We start from the raw sequence: 16,000 nt of genomic DNA, 5'->3' as shown, positions 1-16,000 counted from the left end.
CTGTCTGCTTTGCTGACCATCTTGATGTGATCTCCTATGCTGTGTGTGCACAGGAGCTCATCCAGTCTCCGCTTGTTTGTCTTGTTCTTCATCACTTTGTCGTGGCTAGGTAGAGGGGTTGTCAGTGAGAGTCGGTACTCTGTTGAGCTCTCCCCAGCTCTTCTCTGCCTCTCGTGGTCTTTGGCAGAGACTTGCTCATACCGGTCAAAGATGACAAATGTTTCGGTGATGTAGCGATTAAGCCGGCGCCCCATGCTGGCTGCGAGGTCAGCCACAGTGCCTGACGATGGTCACACCACGTGGTAGATGAGCTGCGATGCATCAACGAGTACAACATGTGGTGGGTGGGGATTGGGGGCAAGGATTCCAAGACGCTGGACGATCACAGACTTGTTACCCTTCCTGAGGCATCCATACTCATCGATGATGGATGCAGGGACCGGGCCGAGCTCGTAATCAAAGAGGGCAGAGAGTTCCATTCTTCTCTTGCTCCCCACCACCAGCAGCCGAGCAAACAACGCCTCAGGGTCACATATGATCTTCGCATTGACCTTCACTCTTTTTTTGGTGAATGTCATTATCACCACCTTATTTGAGATGGGCGCATGAAATCTCTCAGGAAGTGATGAAGAGAACAGTGTGCTCATGTCCTGTCCGATCTTCAATGCATCTTGCACGTTCACCTTTTCATCTGCCACCTGGCCATTTATGATATGGTGGAGGGTCGCGGTCTCTATGGTGAGTGGATGGGAGTTTTCCTGTAGCACTCTCAGGATTTTAGCCTGGTCCTCCGCGTCCAATTCCCGCCATCCTTTACCCTCTTCTTTGTGTCTGTTGGGCTTCATTGTCTTATCCGGTGCTTCAGCATCGTCGTAAATCTCATCCAATGACTTGGAGAGATAGGAGCAGATGCCGAAAGATTGGATCCACACGGCGACCTGCTCAGGGTTGGTGGAGATGCCCTTCATGCCTCCTACTCCCTTCCCTTGCTTGATGCATGTCTGCTCCCCAAACATGTCTCCACTCACTGCAGCTGCACCATCAGAGTGGCGGCACACATGGCTTCCAGCGTAAAGGTCATCCTTGGCAGTAGCAGGAAGGTACTGCATGTCACGCAGATGCCATGTGATCCATCTTGCGTAGTGGTGATGACCGGCAGCAAAGAAATAGGGCAGCATCTCTTCAAGGCAGTGTTGTTGCAGCATCCAATCACCCTCTCTTTCTGCTCGCCAGAACCTGTGAGCTATTAGGGTAGGGGTGGTGAAACAATCCACCCATAGCCGGCCTGTGGGGTGCTCTCTGGCTTTCTCCAGGAATGCCGTTATCTGCTCGTGAGTCTTCTCTCCCTCCTCTAAGAAGTCATGAAGAAGAGCAGACACAACCATACGGAAGGCTCGCATAGCCTTGGGCCAGGCCTTCCCGTTGAAGATGGATTTCAGGCCTCCAAATGATGCACCGACTAGCTCCTCCACACCTGTTGAATTCATCAGTTGTCCGATTGAGCCGATGAATGACATGAGAGTGTGCATCATCCCAGGTCTGAGAACCACTGATGACCATCGCTGCAGATCACTCCACTTGATCAGGCAAGCGATCACGTACAGCTGCATGTCAAACGTGATATGACTGTGGCTCATGCCAAGCTGCCTCAGTGATGTGTCTAAGTAGGCAATGGTACTGAGCACTGTATCAGGGTGGGCAGGGGGCGAGTCAAGCAGTGGTCCAAAGACACTTATCGTCTTCAGCTTTGGAGCACTGTCATCACCATTGCGATCTTGCACAACATTGTAGGCTGCCCAGTCCAGGGGAAGAGGGGAAGAGTGGAGCTGCGAGAGCCAAGCAGCATCCTTCTGCTGTGCTCTTGAAACACTCTGTTTGATGGCATCTTGGAAAGCATCAGTTCTTGGGACTTCTTTCAGAGCTGGTGGAGTCATCTTCTTGGGGCCTGTGTAATGTTCAATGACAAAACTGCTCTTATGAGCTATACTAAGTTTCCCAGCTTCAAGCTTCGTCAGACGGGGTAGTTTCAGCAACATGACCTTACCACCAGGTGTGGCTCCTCCGGGGAACAGGAGACCTGCTGGATTCTGCACAAACTGAGTGGCCATGGCATGAGTCGTGCGGCGACCATTGGGTGTGAAGACCACAAGATCAAAATTATCACCCCAACTGTGGATAGGGCCGATGTGCCTCTCCAGGCCGACTGCGCGCAGGAACTTATCTGGGTTCTCTGGGTTTTACATCCCTTTTTTCACATGAAATTTTGATCGCAGGAAATTTTTATAAGAACACTCACGGAAAGCATATCTGTCTAAGTGTATTATGTCCAAATTTCATACAGATCCTTCAAATAGTTTGCTCACACGAAGCATTCAAACGGAGCAATAGAACGAAACAGAAATTTCAGTGTCCCAGGCCTATGTTTGATAGGGTTAATGCTATTAATGCTAATTTTGCTAATTGCCCAACATATGCAAGTTAGCATCCGGCAGTTTCTAAGTGCTGGGGACCCATACTGTACATTTCTAACTTAAAACATTGGGGTACTCAACATTTCTGGGTTCACAAGAGGGCTCTATAGGCTTGGCAAGTAGACTATTTTGGTTTTGTGAAGAGACAACTTTTTACATTTGTCTTGATTCAATCCAAGGGGCTGGTTGTTCTGCTGTTATTTTATTTTTTATTTTTTCTTTGTGTAGCCCCCACCTCGAGTGGCCTTCTGGCTTTGTGGTGGGCAATATCCCAAAAAAATATTAAAAATCTAACCCTACTCCCGAAGAACCCAAACTCTAACAGCCACAATCCTAATAACTCTAACCCTACACCCTAGGAACCCCAGCTCAAACAGTCACAATCATAACTCTAACCCTACTCCCTAGGAACCCAAACTCTAACAACCACAATCATAACTCCAACCCTACTCCCTAAGAAACCAAACTCTAACAACCACAATCATAACTCCAACCCTACTCCCGAAGAACCCAAACAGTCACAATCATAACTCTAACCCTACTCCCTAAGAACCCAAACTCTAACAGCCACAATCATAACTCTAACCCTACTCCCTAAGAACCCAAACTCTAACAACCACAATCATAACTCTAACCCGACTCCCTAAGAACCCAAACTCTAACAGCCACAATCCTAATAACTCTAACCCTAATCCCTAAGAACCCAAACTCTAACAGCCACAATCATAACTCTAACCCTACTCCCAAAGAACCCAAACTCTAACAGCCACAATCCTAATAACTCTAACCCGACTCCCTAAGAACCCAAACTCTAACATCCACAATCCTAATAACTCTAACCCTACTCCGTTAGAACCCAAACCCGAACATCCACAATCCTAATAACTCTAACCCTGCTCCCTAAGAACCCAAACTCTAACATCCACAATCATAACTCTAACCCTGATATTGACTGGGGAAGGGAGGAAGATGTGTGTTCGCTCGCACGGACGATATAGCAAAGGTTTAAAATGGCCTGACAAAGAGCCATTTTATACCTTTGTTTATACTATTTTATACCTTACCTGCACGAAAGGTATAATGTGCACTATCCCTGGCTGTAGATGGACATCAATTATTTAGAGAGGGGTTTGTCTGTTACATCAATAAAAACAATGAATGCCTGTGGTGTTAAACGAGCACGTCCTGAGTCACAGCCTCCTGTCCACAAATGCCATCGACTCGGTTTATCTTTGAGCCTTTGAATCCATTACCTCGAGAGGGCAAAATGGAAGGCAACCGCATCACCTATAGATGAGAACATTATTCCGTGGGACTTCAGATGATATTCCATGGGACTAGATATGAGTTTATGTTGACAGATAAAAACAACTTGCTTTATCAAAGGAATCCAAGATGGCAGTGAGCTGGCGGGGAGAGATGTAGGGGTGAAATTGTAGCAATCCACGTGTCCATTGCACACTTGTCCTTTTGGGTGAACGGGTAAACCCATGGTAAATGTAATGCCCTGTAGAGAATCCCCCCTCTACCTTTGCCCATATGGGTATGCAATGCTGCACTGTTACAGTGTGGACCCTCGGGGTAGAGGTTGTGGTCGTGTTAACACTGTACACTAATTTAGTGAGGCCTCATCTAGAATATTATGTATGGTTTTTGTCACCACATCTGAGGGTGGACATAGCTGCTGAAGAGAGGGCACAGCGTAGAGCTACTAGATTGATTGTGATGCTCGCTCGTAGCCAGAATAAGTTATGAGGAGTGGCTGAAGGAGACAGGACTTTATCCATTGGAAAGGAAGCGATTACGAGGGAATCTGATTGAGGTGTTTAAGATCATGAAGTTTGTGGACAAGATGGGTACAGAAAAGCTTTTCAGCAGAGTGGAGCGTGACAGCGCTGTGGGCGGCCTGAGAGGGAAGAACAGGAGATATGGATTATAGGCTATGTGAGGCAGGGGTCTTCCACTCAGTAGTTAAAGCATGGAATGACCTCTCTGGAAAGATACGGTGGATAGTAGCAGCAAGAAGAGTGAATACGTTTTAACTTGAACAAGCGTTTCGCCTCGGTCCCCCGTGGGTGAAGTGATGCGAGTCGACAAAGTGGAAGACGCAAGGCGGCCATCTTGGATTTTGACGTGGCGACCCAATTTTCAATAGCGTTCTTCCTTATGCCTCGATACACCAACACGCCAGATTAGAAGTTAGTACTTCGTTTATTTTTCAAGATATTTCTCTCACAGGGTTCAGACATGCATGGCGTCAGACATACATGGCGGCGGCCATCTTGGATTTTGACATGGGTTGCACCCACACACCAAATTAGAATTCGGTCCTTCGCTTACGCATGCATGCACACACGTACGCACGCACGCACGCACACACACACGGACGGACGGACGCACACACGGACGGAGGGGAAAACCATAGTCCCCCTTTCGCTCCGCGGTGCGACGGGGGACAATTAGATAGGAACCTACATCCAATGGGAATGGAGTGATAGATGGATATTGACAGGACTGGCAGGTAGATTTGGTATAGATGGGTCATTGTATACCTGTGTAGTAATTGTGACCTCCACCCACCAAAGTCCGCCATCCCACCAAAGGTGGATGGAAGTTGCTTTCATCCATGTCTGTTTTTCTGTTTGTGTGTAGGATATCTCAAAAAGTTGTGGACAGATTCGGATGAAATTTAGTGGACTGTTTGGGTTCGTTATAAGGTAAAGCTGATTAGATTTTGGTGAAGATCCCGATCCCGATATTACAATTTTTTTGGGGGGGATTCTTCACCACTGAAAGATATATAGCGCCAAAAACCATGTATGGCGTATGATATCTCAAAATCTTATGGATGAGTTTTGACATCATTTCTGTTTGTGTGTGTGTGTGTGTGTGTGTGTGTGTGTGTGTGTGTGTGTGTGTGTGTGTGTGTGTGTGTGTGTGTGTGTGTGTGTGTGTGTGTGTGTGTGTGTGTGTGTGTGTGTGTGTGTGTGTCTGTCTCTGTGTCTGTCTGTGTTTGTCTGTCTGGCTGTCTCTGTGTGTCTGTCTGTCTGTCTGTCCAGGCCGTAACTTTTTTTTACCATTTGAGCTATTGCCATCAAATTTTCACCAAACGTTTAGTATGATAATACGGAGAAGGGGAATTCATAATTTTGTCAAAAGGTCAAAGGTCAAGGTTGCATAAAATTACTAATTTCCTCCCGATTGACCTGAAATTTAAAGAATTTGCATATTGGGTCATTGATCAATTGGTTCACTAATCAAAACGTCGGAGGCGTTTTTTTTTTTGATCAAAAGTCAACGGTCAAGGCTGCATAAAATCATGAATTTTCATTTTGTATTTAAAAAAAAAAAAAACTTTGTTAATTTGAGCATACGGAAGAAGAAGAAGAAAAATAATACGTCTAATACAAATGGACACGGACGGACTTTGCATTTGCTTTGTAGTCAAAAATGTGACGGGGTTTAATCAAAAAGTGAATGTGCTCTCAGTGTCTGTTTCTTCCTCAAAAAAGGAAAAAACAAACCTTTGATGATGTTGCTTTCTTTTACCCCTCATCACCGCTCTACCCCCTCCTATCCCCCTTCTACCCAGTAAACTTAATAAAACAATTGCATTAATCTGATGTTCATATAGTTCAGGCTTGATGTGGAAAATGGCCTCCTTCAGTGTCAAAAGTACTTTTATATAGTTTAAGGTGTTCCGCTTAGTGAAAGAAAAGTGTTTGATCTTTATTTGTGCTTTCCTCAAGAGAATCAAACAAAAATCGAATTCTTTCAAGAACAAAAAAAGATTGCATCGTTTGCCAAACAACTCGGCTCAGGTAACAAGCAAGACGTTTGGAGAAATGCAGAGATGACACTCAAGCATACGCCTTTGCCAATTAGGACAGAATATTCAGCACCATTTGCTTTTTCACGTTTTCCTTTTGTTTGCTTCTTTAATTAATTCAGCTGCAAATGGCAAAACATGAACAGTGGCCTTTTTAATGTATAACTAGGATATAAGACCAGTCGCATCGCCATGGGGAATACCAATGTTAAAGATAGAGATAGATTTATAGAGAGCACTTGAAATAAATTTTTGAGATCACGTACTTTCTCCTCTCTATGAATCACCATGTCGCATCAGTCCGCCACTCCTCCATGTCGTATCAGTCTACCACTCCCACCATGTCATATCAGTCTGCCACTCCTCCATGTCGCATCAGTCCGCCACTCCTCCATGTCGTATCAGTCTGCCACTCCTCCACGTCATATCAGTCTGCCACCCCCAGCAAGTCGCATCAGTCTGCCACTCCTCCAGGTCGTATCAGTCTACCACTCCCACCATGTCATATCAGTCTGCCACCCCCACCATGTCGCATCAGTCTGCCACCCCCAGCAGGTCGTATCAGTCTGCGACTCCTCCATGTCGTATCAGTCTGCCACCCCCAGCATGTCGTATCAGTCTACCACCCCCAGCAAGTCGCATCAGTCTGCCACTCCTCCATGTCGTATCAGTCTACCACTCCCACCATGTCATATCAGTCTGCCACCCCCACCATGTCGCATCTGTCCGCCACTCCTCCATGTCGTATCAGTCTGCCACTCCTCCACGTCATATCAGTCTGCCACCCCCAGCAAGTCGCATCAGTCTGCCACTCCTCCAGGTCGTATCAGTCTACCACTCCCACCATGTCATATCAGTCTGCCACCCCCACCATGTCGCATCAGTCTGCCACCCCCAGCAGGTCGTATCAGTCTGCGACTCCTCCATGTCGTATCAGTCTGCCACCCCCAGCATGTCGTATCAGTCTGCCACCCCCAGCATGTCGCATCAGTCTGCCACTCCTCCATGTCGTATCAGTCTGCCACCCCCAGCATGTCGTATCAGTCTGCCACCCCCAGCATGTCGCATCAGTCTGCCAACCCCACCATGTCGCATCAGTCCGCCACCCCACCATGTCCTACCAGTCCGCCACCCTTCATGTATGGAGAATACAGTGCAGAAGCAGAGGGGAATTCTGCCATTTTTGCTTACATAATAAATAGATGGTATAGTGTTTTGACCGACAGGTTTTAAGAGAATAAATAAGAATCAACCTTCACCCTTTACAAATTGTGCAATTTTTTTTGGGGAAATTTCAGAGGTTTTTTGTTGGTATCGTTTTCTCAACTGTATTGCAAGTAGGGCAACCTGCTTGTTGTGTTTGAGAAGAATCAAGGTCTGCGGACCATAGGCATTCAACAACAGGCTTTATTCCAAATCTCCACCAAAAGCTCACTCCTCTTCTTCCTCACCAAATACCGGATATCATTGTGAGACGCCCTCATGCGGCCAAAACTGGATTAGCATTTACATCGTCAATATATGGACAGGACACAACATGTCCCCTGTTCTTGAAAACATTTTGGAACTGCAGAATTGAACATTGAAATGATAAAGAAATGAACGAGTAGCACAGAATGAACTAGAACGGCACTTGGTAGAGAGCATACCTCCGCCAGACTGAACAGTTTATGTTTTGTATCCTACTTATAGGCCGGATCTGGATTCGGACCTGAACCAAGATATAATCACCTTGTTCTTGTCACCTATCCAACTTATCCCCCAAGTTTATTCATAACTCGTCCATAAATTTTTTTAATATCATGTTTTATATCGCTTTTCACTCGATCTCTCAAGGGAGAAGAATCACTTAAAAATTAAATAATTCTCGTATCCGAATCCACATTCAGATCTTCACCAAAATCGAATTGATTAGTCCTCGTCACACACACAACCCGTCCACCAAGTTTCGTCCAATTTCGTCCACAACTTTTTTGAGATATCTTGTTCACAGACAGACAGACAAACAAGAAGACGTCAGGCAGAGCACGATACTTGCAAAACCCACCCCCCTCATCCCCCCCCCCCCCCCTCACCCCACCACTTCCCACACCTCCAAAGAAAAGGTTGCCATTGATCCATCAAATTGTACATTTCATTCAGATTAAAATTGATGATCTGAATCAAAGCTCGGGTTAATAGGATGAAAAAGGACGATCGGTTTAGAGTTGTGACCTGCAGGCCGGTGACAGACAAACAAACAGACAGACAAACGGACAGACAAAATAACAAAGGCAAGCGACCAATATACTTGAAAAATCTTCGATTTTGCAAGTAACAAATAGACAGACGTGGGTGAAAACATGACCTCCATCCACTTTCGGTGGATGATGCCAAATGGTGGTGATTTTGGTCCAGATGCCAAACAGGCATTTCAAGGCAAAGCGTGCTTGAGCGTCATTACGAAGTTTTTTGTTTGATTCATCATCTCTGACCTATCCTGAAGCATAATCAGCCGGGTGCCAGACTGGCACCCTTGAGGATTTTTTTTTAGAGGCGAAAAACAAAATGGCCGCCATGACTTTCCAATAAATTATGTTTTTGCCAATATCTTCACTTCTAATGCACTTATAAACACAATTTTGGTGCCTACTGCTATGTTTTCATTGTCAAGGAATCCGATAATGATAAGATTAAAGGTGTATACATTAATCCTGTATCATATTTTCAAGATGGCCACCATTTCCCTATATAAAAAGGCTATTTTGCAGTTCCATTGATAACTTCTAGTTAGAAATTGAATTTGATGAACCTTCAAATTTTAATACAATAACAGTCACAACCAAATATGTATTTATGACAGCTGAAGTAACTTATTTGCAATTATTAACGCATCGGTTATTATATTGGATTGTGCTTTTTACACAAATATATTTGGATACATGTGGACAGTTGACAATGACCATGGATTTTGTCTAGTAAATGCCCTGAAGACTAGTGGACTAGCGTACCCATTTCCTGACAACTTTATGAGTTCTGATCCAAAATGTGCTGTTACACATTCGACAAGATGACGCCGTGACTGCTTATCACCACCAAATGAATTGTACATGTCTTGAAGCTCCACAGAATTCCAAAGTTTACACTTATCTTTTTCCATCTCCTCGACGACGTGCAAGAAGGCTGTGTCAACATCTGTAGAGGTGCTTTTCTTTTTAGTGGCAGTTTGTATAGCTCTTGGTGACATGAAGGAATTATAGCAATCCAGATGATATTGGGCATCAGCAGCATGCAAGTCGGAGAATGCCCCCTGGACTCGGAGGCATACATCATCAGCTTGTATGTCATTGCATTGGTCACAAACAGTCAGAATCCTTAGCTTAAATGGCATCTGATTCTTTCCTCGATCGACTGTTCTACATTTTATCACTTTTCTCCATCGCTGTGGATTTCGAGGATCAAGCTGTTCACATTGATTGCCACAGAAGATACAGTGCTTTTTGAAATCAAATTCACATGGATGAGAACGTCCTGTTTTCTTTGGTGGAGGAGCTTCTTGCTTGTCTAATTTTTCATGCCTCTTTATGTGCTGTTCGGATGTATATGTGGATACACAGCTTTTGTGACACAGAATAGACTGAGAATCGGTTAGTTTTTCATGAAGCAAATCACCTCTACCTATACTACTTTTAATGATTTTTTCTATTCTAGTTCTACCAGCAGTTAGTAATGTCCTAGAAGCATTAGAGCAGTTAAAGAAACAGGATGTACTCTCTTCAGAAGAGGCCATGGTCTACTGTTGTCACATCACCTAAAAAGAAAAGAAAGAATAGTTACTTCATGTATATGCAATCACTATTGAAATGATTATTTACAAAGTTAATGACAGCATCCTGAAACAAAAAGGAAAGAAATTGATCAGTAATCTAAGGTTGAGGCTGGTAGAGTTCTGGGGGACCTTGGGACCCGAAACTCATAATACAAAAACATATAAAAAGGCAAAATCGATGACTTTATCTGAATTTTATCGTTATCGGTGGATGCCATCTTCAAAGTATGACACGTGTGTTATATATACAACTTAAATTATATCATTATTGGAATCTTTGACCTTGAAAACATAGTAAAAGTCACCAAAATTGTGTTACAAGGGCATTAGAAGTGAAGATATTGCACAAAACAAAATTCATCGGAAATCAGTGGCGGCCATTTCGTTTTTTGCCTCTAAAAAAAATTCCTCAAGGGTGCCAGTTTGGCACCCGCCTGATTCTGATTCAGGATAGCTCAGAGATAATGAATCAACAAAAAAACTTCATAATGACGCTACAACATGCTTTTTCACAATTCCGCTGGACTATAACAACACAGTAAATATCTAATGACGTGGTACCTTTACACATGAACTCTAATCAATGTTTCGTTTATCATTGTGTTGGAGAACATTTCCTACAATCACTCATAATAATATTAACTGTAAGGAATGAAATTGTAGTTTTCCCCGTTTAGTAGTACATATAAGCGTTTAACATTTATTTAGTTGTTCTCACACTGATCCTAGTATCTCTCAAAATATTTGAGCCAAGCAGGTGGTCTTCTAACCCTCATATCATGCTTCGTGTTGGACTTGGACTTGCAGCAATTTCATTCCTTTCATTTCCCTCTAGACTTGCAAAAGTTTCATTCCTTTCATTTCCCTCTAGACTTGCAAAAGTTTCATTCCTTTCATTTCCCTCTAGACTTGCAAAAGTTTCATTCCTTTCATTTCCCTCTACACTTGCAACAGTTTCATTACTTTCATTTCCCTCTAGACTTGCAAAAGTTTCATTACTTTCATTTCCCTCTGGACTTGCAACAGTTTCATTACTTTCATTTCCCTCTAGACTTGCAACAGTTTCATTACTTTCATTTCCCTCTAGACTTGCAACAGTTTCATTACTTTCATTTCCCTCTGGACTTGCAACAGTTTCATTACTTTCATTTGGCTCTAGACTTGCAAAAGTTTCATTACTTTCATTTCCCTCTAGACTTGCAAAAGTTTCATTACTTTCATTTCCCTCTAGACTTGCAACAATTTCATTCCTCTCATTTCCCTCTAGACTTGCAAAACTTTCATTACTTTAATTTCCCTCTAAACTTGCAACAGTTTCATTACTTTAATTTCCCTCCAGACTTGCAAAAGTTTCATTCCTTTCATTCCCCTCCAGACTTGCAACAGTTTCATTCCTTTCATTTCCCTCTAGACTTGCAACAGTTTCATTACTTTAATTTCCCTCCAGACTTGCAAAAGTTTCATTACTTTCATTTCCCTCGAGACTTGCCACAGTTCCATTCCTTTCATTTCCCTCTAGACTTGCAAAAGTTTCAATACTTTCATTTCCCTCTGGACTTGCAACAGTTTCATTCCTTTCATTTCTCTCTAGACTTGCAAAAGTTTCATTACTTTCATTTCCCTCTAGACTTGCAACAGTTTCATTACTTTCATTTCCCTCTAGACTTGCAACAGTTTCAATCCTTTCATTTCCCTCTAGACTTGCAACAGTTTCATTCCTTCCATTGCCCTCTGTGATCGGCATGAGTGCAGTCCCTGGATAGAGGACCAGGTGCGATGCGTTCCACTTCTTCCCATCACTGAGTACGTCACTTCCCATCACAAGCCGCACACGATCCAGCAGCAACCACCTAGTGAAACTGCCTAAATCCATAACCACTTCTCACTCACTTGAACTCATTTGTTCCTCTTTTTCTCCACCTGTGTAACCGCCTTCCACATCCTCTTCAATTCCATTCTTCTCTCCAAGTCTTCAACACAGCTGTTCACCACCATCCCAGATCACCCTCCTCCCTCATCTAAAACCATGATCTTTTCTACACCAATTAAACCACTCCATTGATTGACCATTTGACCCCTCCTAAAATTTTGCTTCGGTATCCATCTTCTCCACCCCTTGGATTATCCCCGACGTCCAATCGTTACTTGCATCCCTCGTTTGTCCGTCTCCCTTTATTTTCTCCTTCCGACCTGCTGTTGGAGTTTCCCCCTTCTCCTCCTGCTGTTCCTTTTGTTACCTGGAATCCTGATCCATTCTGTGTTCTAGCTCTTCCCGAGTCTTAATTACGTATACAAAAACCTGGTAATTCCTGTTTTGAAATTAGATTTTTTGTTTCACTTTAAATTAAGTGAATGCAATACAGATTGCACATTTTCTCAGTAAGTTAAAGGTTAATGAGACAATTTCATTAGGTGGATGTATTTGGTTTATTAAATTCGATAAAGAGGTGCGAATACAACAGGAGCAGATGCAATAGAAGAAAGGACCTGAATATCATTTAAATTCTGAATTTCTGTATGTAATGAAGCAATCAAAATATCACTTTAAATAGGTTTTTTTTAACCAAAGTATATTTAACCGCATTTTATTTACTTTGAAATTGAGTTGATATTAAGCAAAATGCTTGTAAAGATCAATTATGGTTACTAACATCCAACATTACGTGCGCAAGCTGTGCTATAAAATTGAAACTTAATGTTTTTATTATAAGTAATTGTTATAAGTAATTATAATTAATATAATGTTAATAATAATATTCATAACATTATTAATATAATTATAATGGAATATAATTCTATTTAATTATAAATATAATTGTAAATTATATTTATTATAAATATAATTAATTATAATTATATAATATAATTAAATATTATTAATTATTATAGCATAATTAATAATATACTTGAAAAAGTTATAAGTAATTGTCGCATCAGTCCGCCACTCCTCCATGTCGCATCAGTCCGTCACCCCACCATGTCCTACCAGTCCGCCACCCCTCTTTCTGCATAATATTCATATTAAATATTAATAATAGTATATAATATTGTTATAAGTAATTGTTATAAGTATGTGTTCGTGTCATTGGAACTTCCGGGCAGTGTTAATTTCACCATGAAAAATGGTCAGTGATTTAGTATTCACTGACGAAGAAGCTCATTGCTTCCATGAGTTTTTATGTGCGACATGTGGCAGGTCTACAAGGGCTTCACAGTTGTTGTTGTTCGGGGTCAATTTCTGAAATGTGAACTCATGGGTCGGACAGTTGCCGGACGACACCCACATCTGTCGCTTGACTCCACCCACCATAGCACCAAGACAAAATGATATGGCCGCAATTTTGGTTTTTCTGGTGGGCCTAATACATTAAGCCTGTGGGCCTCATAATTATACTCTGCCCGGGTTTGTTGCATCAGATTTCCATTGGCTTTGTTTGGATCGAGTGTTATTCACGATGAGGGGCCCGAAAAATCTAATGATACGTCGAATAATAGTAAGGTTTAATCAAGCCCGTAAGAAAGCAGGGTATATCACAACGCACCAGAATCGAGCATTACAAGACGCAAATTACTTTAAAAAAAAAGTGTTACGTAATTTTTGAATGGCCCAAACCGTGATTAAGCAATCCATGACCGTGTGAGGAATCAGCTCATTCTGACATAACCGTGGGGAGGGTGACATGGATAAGAGGTGTTGAGTTAATTTTTTTAATGGCGCATTAAACGTGTTTCCCAATCACGTCGTTAATCTTTTAAAATTGTTTTAAATGCACTTCCCAATCGGCCCATTGCCAGATTTTGTCACAGGTTGTGACCACAGTGCCGTCATTCTTGTTTTTCACAGTAACAAGGCTCATGGAAGAGCAAGCTAAATTGTAAGTGTGACATACAATGAGAGAATGAACGAACAGGAAAAGAGGAAAAGGAAGAGGGGAGAAAAAACTGAAACTAGCAAGTAAGATCATTGTGTTAGGAAAGGTAAATGGGGGTCATAAAGATCTTTGGTGGATAGAAAAAAAGAGACCATCGAAACTGCATGTGATGGGAGATCAACAGACCTTGAACTTCTGCCTCATCACAGGAGATTCCTATAATTTTGAGAGTTTCAGATGCTATGTAATTAAGGAAACACAGATGTGATGCTGGGTACCAGCCCATAGCAAAGAGTAAGTACTCCATTGAGCTATGGAAAAAGGCCTTGTTGATTGTGAGTAGTTTTGATTTTCCAAGAAAAGACGTGGGTTGAGAGAGGATGCCCAGTCTGCAGCTGGCTTTGGATACTATTTTTGCTATGTGGTCAGTCCAGAAAAGGTCATGGCTGATGGTGAGGGCTGGAAGTTCAAGAGACTGTACCTCTTCCAGGGGATGACCAAGGAAATAGATAGGTGGGTTTGTTGTAGCATCAATGTGTCTTTGGTTTCGTCATCTGTGGATACGTTTTAGCTTTGGATTAATGGGGTTTCCCAGCAGGGGTTCTGAGAGGTTTTACCACAGCGGTTTAATCAAGAATTAACTCGGAATCTCGGATTAACAAACATCTCAGACATCTTTCCTTCCACACTGAAAGTTGCTAATGACGACCATTCCGTAGTGATAGGGTGAGACTATGACATTTTCCACAACTGAAGGACATGTTGAATTTATCAGACCACAGTCTAATAATTTCCAGATCAGCAGAGAGTGAGAGACAAAGATGCAGCTGCTTTCTGCTGAGCAGTAGGGTGGGATTCTATAGAACACAATGGGGAGTCTTCTGCAAAAAGGATGCAACGTTTTTCCACAGTGCCAGAGAGGTCATTAATATAGATGAGGACCAAGAATGATTCCAAAACACTGCCTTAGGAACTCCAGGTTCCAGTATGAGAGGGGAGGAGAGGGTTCCATTGACTGTACGTTGACTGTAAGGGATGGCAACACATTCACTGTGTGAGTGGACGAAATCAGAAATCCAGAAATGAAGGTGTCTTTCTGTGCCACAGGCAGAGAACTTGATAAGGAAAGCAGAAAGCCAGACTGCATCCACCTGAGATATGTCCTGTGAGTTGGTCCTAACATCCTCTTTGAGATGGAGGGCCTCCAACCATTGCTGAGAGAGTATCAGAAGCATTTCCGAAGTTTAGTGAGCAGGAATGAATGCATAAGATTTCACATCTGAAGCAATGATGGATTGCATGACTTTGATTATAATTGGAAGGAATTCACTGGCCTATAGTCGGTAGGGTCTGTTTATGCACTGCTCTTGGGAATGGGAGTGATGTTTGCTTACTTCAATGCAGAGAGGAGGTGGCCAAAGGAGAATGGTAGGTTGAGTAGGTGATAGAGCAGAAGCAATAACAGCAGAGCAGGATTTGAGAACATGGGCCCATTGCCGGAAGCAAGGTCAAAGCCGGACAGAACTTTATGTACCTTCTCGGGGGGAAGGAGCCTGATTCCAGCAGACAGTGGGTACATCAGGCTAAGATGCAGACAGAACGGTGTTGGTTGGGTACCCGAGATCTGGCGGCAAAGACAGAGATTAGACATTGAGCTTTATCTTGGGCAGAGTCTGCAGTACTGCTGTTTCGGGTGAGGGAAGGGATGGAGGGGAGCATAAACAAGAGACAGGCTTGACAAGGTTCCACCATGACTTAGACTCTTAGAGGAAGGGGACTGGTTGGAGAATTTGGCCTCTTGATATTTCTGAGATTATGTTTTCTGGCTTGTCTCAGGATTGACATGTACTTGCTGTGAGTCCTAGGGAATGAATGAGAGCTACCCTCAGTAGAGTTAGGGATAGATAATTAGGGATAGAAAACCGAGATGGGATAAACTGGTGTACGAGAGAAAGTGCACGAGAAAAAACAATGTGTGGGGTTTGTGCCGGAAAAGTTCAGAAAATGAAACATTTATAAA

The sequence above is a fragment of the Myxine glutinosa genome, chromosome 1, assembly GCF_964187855.1.
Source record: "Myxine glutinosa chromosome 1, kmMyxGlut1.1, whole genome shotgun sequence".
NCBI lineage: Eukaryota > Metazoa > Chordata > Myxini > Myxiniformes > Myxinidae > Myxine > Myxine glutinosa.
Note: the sequence above shows the minus strand (reverse complement) of the source record.